This window comes from Serinus canaria, unplaced genomic scaffold, assembly GCF_022539315.1.
Source record: "Serinus canaria isolate serCan28SL12 unplaced genomic scaffold, serCan2020 HiC_scaffold_253, whole genome shotgun sequence".
Classification (NCBI taxonomy): domain Eukaryota; kingdom Metazoa; phylum Chordata; class Aves; order Passeriformes; family Fringillidae; genus Serinus; species Serinus canaria.
The window spans coordinates 1-10950 of record NW_026108367.1 but is presented as its reverse complement, the minus strand read 5'-3'; the positions used below and the strand labels follow the sequence as shown (position 1 = coordinate 10950).

General features: G+C 50.4%; 1 long non-coding RNA gene across 4 annotated transcripts; it reads left to right on the top strand.

The window, feature by feature from the left end:
• Nucleotides 1–2377: 2377 nt before the first annotated feature.
• On the top strand, nucleotides 2378–9094 carry LOC108964159 (uncharacterized). 4 transcript variants are annotated; one of them, XR_007780658.1, is made up of 3 exons: nucleotides 2378–2438; nucleotides 5533–5643; nucleotides 7016–9094. It is a non-coding gene; the product is annotated as an uncharacterized LOC108964159 (long non-coding RNA). The 4 variants fall into 4 exon arrangements; XR_007780659.1 differs by having other exon boundaries at nucleotides 6933–9094; XR_007780657.1 differs by having other exon boundaries at nucleotides 5533–7434; nucleotides 8231–9094.
• The last annotated feature ends 1856 nt before the right edge of the window (nucleotides 9095–10950 follow it).

The window sequence follows — 10950 nt, the reverse complement described above, 5'->3', positions numbered from 1 at the left end:
AACTGGGAGTGACTGGGGATGTACTGGGTTTGTACTGACATTATACTGGGATCATACTGGGAGTGACTGGGACTGTGCTGGGTTTGTACTGATGTAATACTGGGATCGTACTGACAGGGCAAACTGTGATCACACTAATGGAGACTGGGATCACACTGGGAGTGAGCAGGAGCCTGTGAGGAGCAAATGAGACCATGTTGGGGAGAATGGGATGTACTGGGAGTAACTGGGATGGTGCTGATGGTGACTGGGAGCAGCTGTGAGGAACTGGGATCATGCTAGGAGCAACTGGGAATAACTGGGAATGACTGAGAGTGACTGGGTGCATGCTGGGGGCGATTGGAAACTGCTGGGTTTATCCTGGGATGAACTGGGATCATGCTGGAGCTGACTGGGAACATACTGGCAGTGAGTGCCACTAAACTGAGCGTGACTGGGAGTGCTTGGCAGCAAATGGGAACATATTGGGGATACTGGGAGTGACTGGGAACATGCTGGAGGAAACTGGGGAACACTGGGAGATACTGGGAGTGACTGGGAAAAAAGTGAGGGTGAAAGAGAGCAACTGGAACCATGTGGAGCACAGCTGGTTCATACCAGTGGGCTGGGGGAGTTTAGGGCAATTATTGGGGTTTTTGGAGAGAATTACTGAGTTTGGGGGGTGTTGGAGATTTTGGGGAGTTTGTGGATTTTGGTGGGTTTGGATTTTGGGGGATTTTATCGGCCTTGTGGGGGGGAGGTGAGATTTATTGATATCTTTTAAGGTTTTTTGTACTTTTGGGGGTTTTACTAGGATTTTGTGAGGGTTTTGTGAGATTCTCTGGAATTTTGAGGGTTTTATTTTGGATTATTGGGGGATTTTGCGTGGTTTTATTGGAATTGTGGAGGCATTTAGTGGGATTCTTCGGGGGTTCAGGTTATTTAAGGACTTTTTTTGAGTTTTTTGTTAGGATTTTGGAAGGTTTTTGTGGGGTTTTTTGGGCGTTGCCAAGATTTCTTTGGGTCTCGGGGTGGATTTTGTGGGACTTTTTATGGTTTTGCGGACATTTTTGCAGGGATTTGTGGAGTTTAACTAGGATTTTGGGGATTTGTTGAAATTTCAGTGGATTTTGTGGGCGTTTATTTGGATTCTAGGGTGTTCTAACAGGACTTTGTGAGAGTTAATTGGGATGTCGTGGGTTTTATAGGGACTTTTGGGGATTTTAAGGAGATTTTGGTGCCTCTCAGCCCTTCCCCACATCCGGGGATAACTGTAAAGCCCCCCCAAAATTCCACTAAAAACCTCCAAAATCCCCAAAAAACCCTCTGAACACAAACAAATCCCACAAAATATCTGTGGAACCCACAAAAATTTAAAAAAACTCTCGAAAATTTAAATAAATCCCCCGCAAGAAACACACCACAACTACAATAAAATCCCCCAAAATCCAAAACCCCACAAATCCACAAAACCCTCCCAAATCATGTAACAGCCCCCCCCCCCCCAAAAGCCAGTAATTTTCCCCAAAAACCCCCACCAAATCCCCAATATCCCTCCTAAAATCCCCCCAAATCCCCCCAGACTCACTGGGGCCATCCTGGATCAGGGGGCACCGGCCGGGGGAACAGGAGCCACTTCAGGGGGCCCTCGGAGCTTTTTGGGGAGGGGGCACCATGGGAACCCCTGCTGTGCCCCCTTGCCCCGAAACCCCCAGACCCCGATTCAGGGTGGGCCTAAGACGCCCCGGGACCCCCAAATCTCCCCCAGGACCCCCAGAGCCCCCCAAGGTTTTCCCAGGACCACTCCAGACCCAAAACCACTCCCCAAGACCCCCAAAACCTCCCCAGGACCCTCAGACGCCCCCCAGTTTTCCCCAAAATTCACCCAGACCCACCTGAGACCTCCCCGAAATCCACAAGACTGCCCCAAATCCCCGTCAGACCCCTTAATCCCCTGAGACCCTCCCAATTCCCCTCAGATCCGCCTAAACCTATCTGAGAACGCTCCAGACCCTCTCAAGCTTCCCCCAAAGCTCCCGAAAGCCCCCTCACACCCACCAAAGCCCCCTCACACCCCCTCATATACCCCAAACACAGCGCACACACCCCGATTTCCCGTCAATGCCCCCAAAAATCCCCCGTTTCTCAAACCCGCCTCACAGCCGCCCCAAAGCCCCCTCCCTCTCCCCCCCAGCTTCCCCCCGGCCCCACCTCAGCTTCTCCTCCGCCGCTCTCCCCTCACAATTTCCCGCCTCCGCCGCATGCGCGGGCTCCCAGCCAATAGCGGCGCGCACCGCCGAACTCGCCAATGACCGCGCTGCACGTCCCCTACCAACCATTCACAGCGCGGCTCCCCTCAGCAAAGCCCGCCTTCCCGGCCCCGCCCCGGCCAATCAGAGGCGAGCCGGAAGCGGCGCCCCGTTCCCCGCCGCCGCCGGGACCCGCCGGGCTCGGGACAGGTGCTGGAGGGTCCTGGGGGGTCTGGGGAGGGTCCTGGGGCATTGTGGGGGGACCTGGGGGGTGCGGATGGGTCCTAACAGGGGTCTCGGGGGGGGGAGGGGGTCGGGGATGGGGAGGGGCCGTAGGAAAGTCTTGGGAGGGTCTGGGGGTGTTGGGATGGTCCTGGGAGAGTTTGGGGAGGGCTCTGGGAGGTCCTGAGGGTGTCCTGGGAGGGCTTTGGAGGTTTTGGGGACGGTCTGGGGTGGGAGTCTGGAAGGGTGTTGGGAGAGGGTCTCGGGGGGTTTGGGGAGAGGTCCTGGCAGGGTCCTGGGTGGGGTTTTGGGGAAGGGTCTGGGGGGTCTCAAGGGACATCGTGGGCTGGGCCCGATTGGGGTCTGGGGGCTCTCAGGGGATTCTGGGCAAACCCTGGGGGACTCTGGGGGGTTTGGGGTTCCTGGAGGGGTCCTGGTGGAGACTTGGGGGTCCCGGGGGGTCCCAGGCCCACCCTGAACCAGGGTCTGGGGCTTTCTGGGGGAGGGAGCACAGCAGGGGTTCCCCCTTCAGGTTTTTGGGGGTCTCCCATGGTGCCCCCTCCCCGAAAAGCTCCAAGGCCCCTGAAGTGGCTCCTGTTCCACCGGCTGGTGCCCCCTGATCCAGGATGGCCCCAGTGAATCTGGGGGGATTTGGGGGGCTTTTTTGGGCATTTTGGGAGGGTTTTGGAGGGATTTGGGTGTGGCTTTTTTGGGCTTTGGGGAATTTTATTGGGAGTTTAGCGGGAATTATTGGGGTTTTTGGAGACAATTACTGAGTTTTGGGGTGGTTGTGGATTTGGTGGGTTTTGGAATTTGGGGCATTTTATTGGGGTTTTGTGGGGGTTGGTTGTTTTGGGGCATTTATTGAAGTTTTTGGGAGTATTTTTTAATTTGCGTGGGTTTCACTGGTGTTTTGTGGGATTCTCTGGGGTTTTGGAATATCTTATTGTAATTATGGGGGACCTTGAGTGGTCTGAGGGGGCTTTGGGATTGTCCCCAGTTGTGGGAAGGGCTGAGAGCCACCAGAATCTCCTTAAAAGCCAAGAAAATCCCAATAAAACCCACAAAATCCAAATTAAATCTCACAGAATCACATTCGAAGACCCTAGAATGCCAATAAAAGCCCACAAAATTAATTGAAATCCCAAACCCCCCCAAAAATCCCAATTAAACCCCACCAATCCTCCCAAAAATATGCCCAAAACAACAAAAACTCCTACAAAATCCCCCCAAGACCCAAAGAAATCTTGGCAGCACCCAAAATAACCCCACAAAACCACCCGCAAATCCCACCAAAGAACAAAAAAAAATTCCTCAAAATTCCTGGACTTGCAAAGAATCCTAATAATGCTCCCAAAAATCCAATAAAAAATCACAAATATCCCAATAAAACCCCCAAAATTCCGGAGACTGTCTCTGTCCTGGTTCAGGGCAAGTTTGGGAGAGAACCCCTCAAAGGGCTCCTCTAGGAAAGCAGATTCAATCCCCCCTCCCCCCAACCGGTCTGGGAGAAAATACCTCCTTGGAGAAAAGTGGAAAAAAACTGTCCATTAAACCATAAAACTTAAACAGTGTTAAACAATGAAACTCTTTGCTGCTCCAAAAGAGATGCCAAACTCACAAAGTCCCCCCTGGGTTGCAGTTCAGCTCACTCAGTCTCTGCTCAGCCCCTCCGGTGCTGGAAATGCCGCGGGCCAGGCCCGGCCCGGTGGCCACAGGTGGAGCTGCCGGTGCTCTGCTGGTGTTCAGGCCAGAGCAGGTTTGAACAGGGCCAAAGAAAAGGGAAAAAAACCAGTCCAGGGAACTTCTTTTCCCCAGCTAGCTAAACTAACTAAAACAAAGGAGAGCTCTGTCCCGCTGTCTGTCTGTCTGTCTGCAGACAACACAGTCCAGGAGCAGCAATGTGGAGGAGTGAGTGCAGTGTCTGAAAACAAACTGCTGCTTCTTCTCTCCCCCTTCACTCCCTGAAACAAGTCTTAAAGGTGCAAAACTTATTATTCAGCAGAAACAGAACAGACAAATGGGGATAAAAGCATCACATGGTCAGCCTAGGACATTCTACTCCTTATCCCCATATTGTCAGCTTTCTACTAAAACTAATATAAATTCTAACTCTACAGACACATACATCAGACATCTAATATACAGCTACACACAGACAATGGCAGTAATGTTTAGCAAACAGTGATATTTACACATAGGTCTCACCCAACAATCAGACCTCTCTGAGGTACACATTGTGTTCTTCTCTTTGCATTATTTACTATGTGCAACCTGGTCTTTGAGCAAAAACCACCTTACAAATGAGTTTGTCTGTATTCTAGGCAAAATTAATCTAAACTCTCTTCTCTAACAAGCTTCTGACATGTCCCACTGGGACTTTGTCTCTATTTATTCTATGCAAAGGCTCAGATTGGGCAGGGCTTACTCGGTTAGTAGAGCCTTGGGTGTTAACTAACCAGGTGGCCTTAGCCAGATGCTGCTCTCAGTTTTTGAAAGATCTTCTACCTAATGCTTTCGAGGTGGTTTTTAACAGTCTGTTGTACTTCTGTACTTTGCTTGCAGCTGCTGCATGGTAGGGGATATGGTACACTCACTCAATGCTGTGTTCTTTAGCTCAGGTGTTGATAAGGCCGTTCTTGAAATGAGTCTTGTGGTCTGACTCAATCTTTTCAGGGGTACCATGTCTCCACAGGACCTGCTTTTCCAGGCCCAGGATGGTGTTACAGGCAGTGCCATGAGACACAGGGTAGGTTTCCAGCCATCCCGTGGTGGCTTCTGCCATGGTCAGCACGTGGTGCTTGCCTTGGTGTGTCTGGGGCAGTGTGATGTAGTCAATCTGCCAGGCCTCCCCATACCTGTACTTGGACCACTGCCCACCATACCACAGGGGCATCACTCACTTGGCTGGCTGGATGGCAGCACACATCTCACAGTCATGGATAACCTGAGAAATACTGTCCATGGTTAGATCCACCCCTCGGTCTCGTGCCCACTTATATGTGGCATCTCTACTCTGAGGGCCTGAGGCATCATGGGCTCATCGAGCAAGGAATAACTCTCCCTTGTGTTTGCCATCCAGGTCTGTCTTGGACACTTATCTTTGCAGCCTGGTCTACCTGCTCTTTGTGTTGGTGCTCCTCATTGGCTCTGCTCTTGGGGACATGGGCATCCACATGGCAGACCTTCACAGGTAGCTTCTTTACTCTGGTAGCAATGTCTTTCTACTCATCAGCAGCTCAAATTGGTTTTCTTCTATGTTGCTAGTTAGCTTCTTTCCACCTCTCTAACTATCTTCACAGAGCATTGGCTACTATCTATGAATCAGTGCAGAGGTAGAGCTTTGGCTACTTCTCTCTCTCAGCAATACCTAGGGCCAGTTGAACAGCTTTCAGTTCAGCAAGTTGGCTCGATCTACTTTCTTTTTCAGTGGCCTCTGCAGCCTGTTGTGTGGGGCTCTGTACGGCTGCTTTCCTCTTTTGTTATATTCTTACAAATGCAACAAGAACCATCAGTGCACAGAGCACAGTGTGTTTCTTCTGCTGGCAGTTGATTGTATGGTGGAGCTTCTTCAGCACGTGTTACTTCTTGTTCTTCTTCATCAGCAAGACTATAGTTTTTACTTTCTGGCTAGTTTTTTAATTATTTCTAGAATCTCAGGGTGATTCAGTTTTCTAATATGGGCGCGCTGTGTGATCAGAGCAATCCATTTGCTCCATGTAGCACTGGTGGCATGGTTAGTAGAGGGAACTTTTGCTTTGAGCATCTACTCTAGTACTGGTAGTCGGGGTGCCAGGAGGAGTTGTGCTTCAGTGCTTATTACTTCTGAGGCAGCTTGGACTCTTTCATAGGCTGCTAAAATTTCTTTCTCTGTTGGGGTATAGTTGGCTTCAGACCCACTGTAGCTTCGACTCTAAAATTTTAGTGGTCGGCTTCGAGTCTCTTCAGGCACTTTCTGCTAAAGGCTCCTGGACAAACTGTGGTTCTTGGCTGCAGAGCAGAGCACGTTCTTTATTTCTGGTCTCATCTTGACCGGGCCAAGGGCAACCTCATGAGCGATCTCCTGCTTGATCTGGGTGAAGGCTTGTTGCTGCTCAGGGCCCAGCAAAATGTTCTTCTTACGGGTGACCAGGTGGAAAGGGCTCACAATCTGACTGTACTCAGGAATGTGCATTCTCCAAAAGCCTATGGCACTTAGGAAAGCTTGTGTTTCTTTCTTGCTGGATGGTGGAGATATACCTGTGATCTTGTTGATCACATCAGTGAGAATCTGATGCTGTCTGTCTTGCTACTTCACTCTCAGAAACTGGATCTCTGGAGCAGGTTTTTTGACTTTGCTCTTCTTGATGGCGAAGCTGGCTTTCAGGAGAATCTGGATAATTTTCTTTCTTTTCTCAAACACTTCTGCTGCCGTCTTCTTCTACACAATGATGTCATCAATGTATTGCAGATGTTCTGGAGCCTGACTCTTTTCCAGTGCAGTCTGGATCAGTCCATGGCAGATGGTGGGACTGTGTTTCCACCCCTGGGGCAGTCGGTTCCAGGTGTGTTGCACTCCCCTCCAGGTGAAAGCAAACTGAGGCCTGCATTCTGCTGCCAGAGGAATGGAGAAAAACGCGTTAGCAATGTCAGCAGTGGTGTACCACTTTGCTGCCTTGGATCCAGCTCGTACTGGAGTTCCAGCACGTCCGGCACAGCAGCGCTCAGCGGTGGAGTCACTTCATTCAATGCCTGGTAGTCCACAGTCAATCTCCATTCTCCTTCAGATTTACGCACAGGCCAAATGGGGCTGTTGAAGGGTGAGTGGGTGTTGCTGACCACCCCTTGTCTCTCCAGCTCATGGATCATTTTGTGGATGGGGATCACGGCATCTCAATTCGTCCGATACTGCTGATGGTGCCCTGCCAAGGTGGCAATCGGTACTCGTTGCTTTTCTACTTTCAGGAGTCCTACTGCAGATGGGTTTTCTGACAGTCCAGGCAAGGTGCTCAATTGCTTGATGCCTTCTGTCTCTACAGCAGCTATTTTAAATGCTTATCTGAGTCTCTGGGTCTTTGAAATACCCACTTCAGAGGAAGTCTATGCTTAAAATGCATGGGGTCTCTGGGCCAGTCACAATAGGGGGATTCTTCTACTCATTTCCAGTCAGGCTCACTTAAGCTTCTACCATAGTGAAATCCTGGGATCCCCCCCTGTCACACTAGCAATAGAAACAGATTCTGTCTTTACATGTCTCAATGGGATTAATGTGCACTGCGCACCAGTGTTGACTAAAGCTTTGTATTCTTGTGGTTCAGATGTGCCAGGCCAACGGATCCACACAGTCTAAAAAACACGATTTTCCCTAGCCTCTACCTGGCTAGAGGCAGGGCCCCTCTAAGCCTATAACCAGGCTTATCTTTCTTTCAGTGGGCATATGTCTTGGAGGTTCTTTCAAGGGCATCAAAAATATTGTCATTATCATCCTATATGACAGTTCAGTTACTGGCCACTGGAGCTGCTTCTCTTTTGGAATTTCTTCTCTGAGTCCTCAGTTCACGCACCCGTTGTGCCAGTGCAGCAGTAGGTTTTCCATCCCATCTCCTCATGTTTTCTTCACAATCACGCAGGAAGAACCACAGCTCAGCTCATGGGGTGTACGTTCTCTCTCCATCTGGGGAACGTCTGTTTTGGGTACCAGAACCTCTGATCTGTACTGCTGAGATTTGGAGAAGGTCTTCCTTAATCGCCTCTCTGAGCTTCTTGTGATTCTCCTGTATCTTATCCTCTAATTTCTGCAGACGTGTTTCCACTGCTGTGATCCTGGCACGTGTTGGGCCATGCACAGCGTCTGCATATGCTCGGAGCTTCTTCGCCATATCCAGCACGGTCTCATCCCTCTCATCCCGCTTCATTATGGCTAAGGCAGAAGCATATTCATGTGGCCCGAGTTGTACAAGTTTTCTCCACATTACAGATGTGCATGGTACCAAGTCTGGATTTACAGTGTTTACATCATCTGAGAAGATAATCTCTGCCACTGCCATTTCCCTCAGGCGTTGGATCCCTTGCTCTATGGTCTTCCACTGTGTTTGCTGCATATAGAGATCACCTGCACACAGGTATCTTTGTGCTACACTTCCCAAGACCCGTGCACAGAGGCTGAGTGGATTAACCCCCCTCATCATTCCATGGTCAATGACAGGATCATGTGACAGGGATCCCAAATGCCTGGATTCAGTGCCATCCAGAATTTTGGCCTCGCCTGCAGCATCCCAGAGACGGACTAACCAACTAATTATGGATTCATCAGGTTGCTGGGTGTAATCCTTCCTTAGGCCACTGAGGTCCTTCAGGGAAAAGGACTCCATATTGGCTTCTGATCTGGCACCTGCTGCTTTGACTCCTGATTTTACATCAAGAGGCGCTGAGGGTCCTTCTCCTGCATCATCATCATCATCATCATCCACAGGTTGATTGGTCTTGTCCATGCATTTCCCACTTCTAGTGCTGGTAGCAACAGCCATTGGTTTAGCTGCTGGCTTAGGCTCAGGCTCACTATCTAGCTTGGCTGCTTTGTCTCCCTGCCCCTCTGCTGTAAAAGCTATGTATTAGGGACACTACAAGAGCTATTTCTGGATAAGAAAATAAACCAAGGGACCATAGAGGTATTAAGATCTCAAAAAACCCTAGGGACCAGAAATGCATGCAAGCCTTCACCCCAATAGACATTATGAATTCAAAAAGCATGGCTATTAACTGCTTTATACTGAAACAGAATAATGGTAACCAAAATGCACTCAAAACAGGGTTTTTCCACTCTCTCTCGAGCCCCACACTCTGGGCACCAAAATTTGTCCTGGTTTAGGGCAAATTTGGGAGAGAATCCCCAAAAAGGGCTTCTCCAAAAACAAACCCACATGGCCTCTCTCCCAATCGGTTCGGGAAGAATTCCTCGGAGAGAGGTGGAAAGAACTTGTTTATTTGACAAGCACAGCACGCCCCAGCACACACAATGAACAATACCGGATGACACCACTCTTCCACTGCTCTGAAAGAGATGACAAATTCAGAAAGTCTCTCCTGGGGGTGGTTTGCTGTTATCAGTCCCGCCAGCGCTGGGGCAGCTGCTGCAGCCACAAGGTGTAAACTCTCTCTCCCTGTTCCAAATCCCAGTCCAGAGCAGTCAGCAGGTCCAAACAGGGGGGAACAGTCCAGAAAGAAATTTGGACTGTCTAGCTAAAGTAACTAATGAGAAGTGGGGAAAAAAAAAGCAAGAGCAAGCAAAGCAGAAGCGAAGCAGAAGCAAGAGCAAAGGCAAAAAGCAAAAAAAGCAGCACTAAGTCCTGATGCTATCTGGATGTCCCGCCGAGTGGCTGATAAGAGGCCCAAAACAAAACTCTCACTCTGCCAGTCTTAAAGGCACAGAACATAATATCCAGCATAAATTACACACACACGAATGGGGATAACAGTCACCCTAGGACACCAACACAATCCATTCTCCAATACCCCCAGTGCCAGATTCCCGTATCTCCTGCTGCCCCTCCCCTCCCAGAGCTTTCCCTGGGGGACACCTCAGAGCTGAGCCCGGCCCCAAACCCACCATGTGGGAGAGCAAGGGGAACAACGGACATGTGATCAGGTGGGTGATTGGCATCTCAGTCACTGCAGACCCTGGGGAGCACTGGGCAATGCTGACCACCTGCAGACAAGGCTGAGGGTTGGGGAGTGACAATTCCCACATCCATACATCCTGATATTCCTTTCCCTGCAGATGCCAAACCCCTCCAATCTCCCTCTCCAAAGCACTTGCCAGAGGGGAATATGCCCTGCCCTGCCCCTCATCCTGTCACACCTGCAGCCACGGAGCCCTCCCAGAGCACCTGGGTCATGGCCCTGGCTCTGGGCCCAGGCCAGCACTGGCCCTGAGCAGAATGTGCCCATCCCAGGGGACATGGGGAAGTGGGCACCTGTCCCCAGGCTCTGAGCTAACTGTGGTAACAGAGGTGCCCTGTGAGGAGGAGGGGCGTTGGTGCCCTGCCGGCATCTCTGACAAGCCCTGTTTACCCAGGCCCTGAGGCACCAGGAGGACATTCAGACATCTTGGGCTCTCCAGGAAGGAAAATCCACAGTGAACTGGTTCCTGAGAGCTGTCCATGGCTGTGATTCCTGTTTGACATTCCAGGGCATTAGTGAAGGGTTCTGCACATCTCTTTCCCCAGGGACAATGTGGATCCATCCGAGATGTGTTGTGGCCCAGCTGGGAAAACATTTCAGGCCAGTGCCTTGACTGTTTGCTCTGGACTTTCAAAGGAGCCACAGTGCCCACGGGGGAAGGTTATCCCTGGGGGTTTTGGTACTTTGTGCCCATGGAGGAGAGACCAGAGTGTCCCCATGGGGGATTCTTGACCAGGTGTATAAATGCTGTGACATCACTGGTGAGCTGAGGTGTCCTAACGTGATGTTAAGATGCTTGTATCCCCATTCGTGTGTGCTGTTTATGCTGGATATTATGTTC